The sequence below is a fragment of the Rhodamnia argentea genome, chromosome 8 (assembly GCF_020921035.1).
Source record: "Rhodamnia argentea isolate NSW1041297 chromosome 8, ASM2092103v1, whole genome shotgun sequence".
NCBI lineage: Eukaryota > Viridiplantae > Streptophyta > Magnoliopsida > Myrtales > Myrtaceae > Rhodamnia > Rhodamnia argentea.
In genome coordinates, this window is record NC_063157.1 from 6,678,736 (window position 1) to 6,682,676 (window position 3,941).

The window sequence follows — 3,941 nt, forward strand, 5'->3', positions numbered from 1 at the left end:
ATAGGATGAGTCTATTGTCGGCAGCTTTTCCGAAGTGGACGCTTCCCAATTATCGACTTTGTTCGGATCAATCACAAAGCGGATCGAGACATCTACCATCCCAATCATCTCATCCTCATATACGTTTTCGGGATTATGTTCGGGATATGACCTCGTCAATGTTGCATCGGCGACATTTTCTTCATCGAAGCACCTTTGCCTTTCCCTCCCGATTCTCATGATGATGCCCTCTATTCTCATACCGATATCCACCATGTGTTAGAAGGAGGAGTACGTGTATGCGTACATACGATCAAAATATTCCGCCAGTAGAGATTTGAGCATGAATTCTAACATCTCTCTTTCCAATAGCGGCGGTTGCACCATCATAGTGTGCTTTTTCCACCTCCTAGCGAAGAGCTCAAAACTCTCATCTTCACCTTTTCTAATATTCAGCAAGTTGGCTTTGGTGAAGTACCTTCTGATTCCAACCTCAAAATGCCGTATGAAGCGTTCTGATAGATCTTCCCAACCTGGGACCCAATCTAGGTCGATTGATTGGAACCATGCCGATGCAGGACCTGTCAAACTATGCTTGAAATTCCAAATTAACGTTTTATCATCTTCATGATGGCCAACCATCTGGCGGAGATAGTATGAAATATGTGCCAAAGGACACCCAGCACCGTCGTACTTCATATGGAAAGTCACTCTCGGGTTCACGCCTTGGGGCGGCATATTTCTAACTTAAGTGATTGGCACGATCAACTCTTTCAATTCATCCATCTTCCTTGGCACATCACCGCTTTGTTCTTGTATCAACATGATCCGTCGATTTTGTGCTTCAATAGTTCTTCGTATTTCCAGTATTTGCATATTCTCTTCCACCGCCGTGGTATTATTTTTTACCACCGATCGTGATAACTCTGCCACCATGGTCGTCGGGTGACGTATGTGGGTTTCCAGATTAGAAAATTTCATGTTAGATTCTTGATTCATTTGTTCATCTTGAGGGATTTCCCGATCCTTGGCCTCGTCAATTGCCCCTACGAACTCTTCATTTTCGGAGTCATCCATGTCACCCCAACCGTCGGGAACTATATCTCCGGAATCAACGAAAAAGCTTGGTGGCGCCGAATACGGGACTTTGAAGTTGTAACCGCCGCTATCTTCTCCGAGATTATCAACTATCTCGCCTCTCTCCAAAGCCTTCTACATGAACCTCTTATCGCCTCGACGAGCTTTTTCAAGGCGGACTTCATACTCGCCCGGTTCTTCGATTTCTTCAACATTTCGGATATTCATCAAGTATCCTGAAGGAACTCTCCAGGTCTTTCCTCTCGTACCTTTCATCGTGAACTCCTTTGCTGCCACATCTACGGTCACATAAGTCCCTTTAAAAGCGACGTCTTCCATTCGTCCGATGACGCCCAAATCGATTAATCACTCCAAATATGCTTTCTTTTGCTCTCGAAAAATATTTTCTCCTTCCGGGTATTGTGCAGCCAACCTCGGGATGTCTTGCATTCTGCCCACATCCATTATGAATTCCAGGATTTCTTCCGGATCATCCTCGAATATCGCATTCACTTTGCGATGCTCTGGTAACGGATTCTGTTGCACATTTGGTTCAGTCCTATCGAACTCCAGGACCTTACCATCAATCAAGGCTTACACCTATACTTGAGAGCGAGACAATTGTCCACATTATGCCCCATTTCTCCCATGTGATATATACAAGTCCGAGTCTCATCAAACCTGGGGAACCTTAGAGGATTAGCTCTAGGTGGCTCTTCGCGACCAATCGATTTTCTAGCAACATGGGTAATAATTTGGACAAAGGTCGAGGTAGTGGGGTGAAGACGGGTTGGTTTCTTCTTCTCGGTTCCGGTGGTTTAGGAGCGGTCCGAGAAGAAGCTCCTTGGGTACGGGTGGAAGGTGAGAAATTTTTGGATTCAGGTGGGTTAGGGACAAACGCCACATCGCCAGCTTGCTCCCTATCTCTTCTCACGGGATATTAGCGTCTGAAAGGTGACTCGGGTTTCACTTGCATGGCCAAAGCTCTCCACCTTTGAGCGTAGGCACGAACGGCCTCATTCTTCCCTTTTACGGTCCTCAAAAGGTCTTCCCTAGTAAGGGTTGTCGTGGTGTTAAACTTATACTGCCGAAGAAACTCATCGCCTAGCTTGTCCCAATCGGCGAGCCTTTTAGGTTCCAGCTCAATAAACTATGCCAAGGCTGCCCCAGATAGGCTTTCTTGGAAGGTGTTAACCAATAGCGAGATATTGTCTGAGAATTGAGACATGCGACGCATGTAGTATTTCATATGCGCCTTGGGACACCCGGTCCCATTATACTTTCTCACAAAGTCGGGCTCCTTGTAATCGGCAGGAACCTCGATTTTCTCAAAAGGCGTTACTTTATCAAACCTTGAGAGCTCATATCCACGACTAGCCAAACATTCCTCTATCTTGGCAAGTCTCTTAATTTCCTCCTCCATTTTGAGGGCTTGTTTTTCCTTTTTCTCCGGATCAATCACAACCGGCGAGTCTTTAGGTACCCGCTCCGGATTCGGAGAGGAATTCACAGCAGGAGTCGGATTAGCGTTTGTACCGTCTGATGAGCTCGGAGGAGCTTGGGAATTTGGATCGATGGGGTATCTCCCCCGACTAGTGATCATCATCGCCTTCATCTCTGCCACCATTGTGGCTATCATATTCATCTGATTCTCCAAGTTACCCACACGAGGTGCGAGCTCTTCCTGTTCCATTCTTAGTAGGCGTGTTTTGCTACGAGTTCTCGTGTTTATCGGTCACCTATTTTTTCATGACATCAAGTCAGTATCGAGAACATTCAAAAATTTGAGAGGCCCGATCCATGGTAATTGCGTTCCCTATGTATATGCATGAAATGCTCATAAAAGAAATAATATGCATTCATTACGGACCAAATTGTTCAAAAGTATCTAAGAAATAACAAATATGCCAAACTAAATGGGGAATGGATCTATCCAAGGCGAGGACGCTTGCATTCATCTTGCTCCTCCGATCCATCCGAATCCCACAGGTAAGGGTCTTCTCCTTCGTCCGACATCCAAAGCTCCGGGTCTTCGGGGATGTACGGCTCCACTCCGGGAACGTACGGTACTATGTACTCGAGGAGATACGCATTCGGATACATACGGCTCGACCAATGATCTGCGATACTCCTTGAACTTCTGAATATACTCCTTGGAAGCCCTATGAACGTTCATCTCATCATCCAAATAATCCGGCCATTCAACTTGTTGCAGCGGGAAATTTTTCAAGGCATGAAGGATAAGCTTGATTCTGGCCCGATAGGGCTTCTTTGCTTCTTTTGTGAGCTTTCCGCGTGCCATATCAAATGAGAAGATCCTGGAACAAACATCCGGTGGCACTTGTTGCAAAACACCAAATTGCCTCACCACGCAGATGGGATAATAGGCCACTGCGTCGATACATTCCAATAAAGGAATAGGGCTATCATCAACACCAGTAATGCGAGCTTCCAAGATCTTAGGCCAAGTCAAACGCCATCGAATATGCTCGGGTTTCAAGTCACTCAATAGCTCGACCCTTTTCTTGAAAGAGTGTTTAGGTACCGGAGATTGACATTTAAGGAAGGATTTGAGAGAATGAATGTGTTCATTGATTTCATAGCACTCTACCCGGAGTTGGAAAGTTTTTATATGAGAAACGAACCACATGTGGAGTAATCCGTTGGATGCTTGAAAAATAGCTTTTTTGGAAGTTTTGGAACGATTTAGAGAGAGGAAGGTTTCAGCTAAAATCATGTAGGAATAATTCCAACGACAACATTCTTGTTTGGCTATGTGGTCTATGGAGGGGTCAAAAGTAGTCCTAGAGGCGGGGAATAGGACGAATGCAAAGAAAGCTAAGACAAACACCTTTCCCGATTTATGACCGGTTTCAGCGGATAAG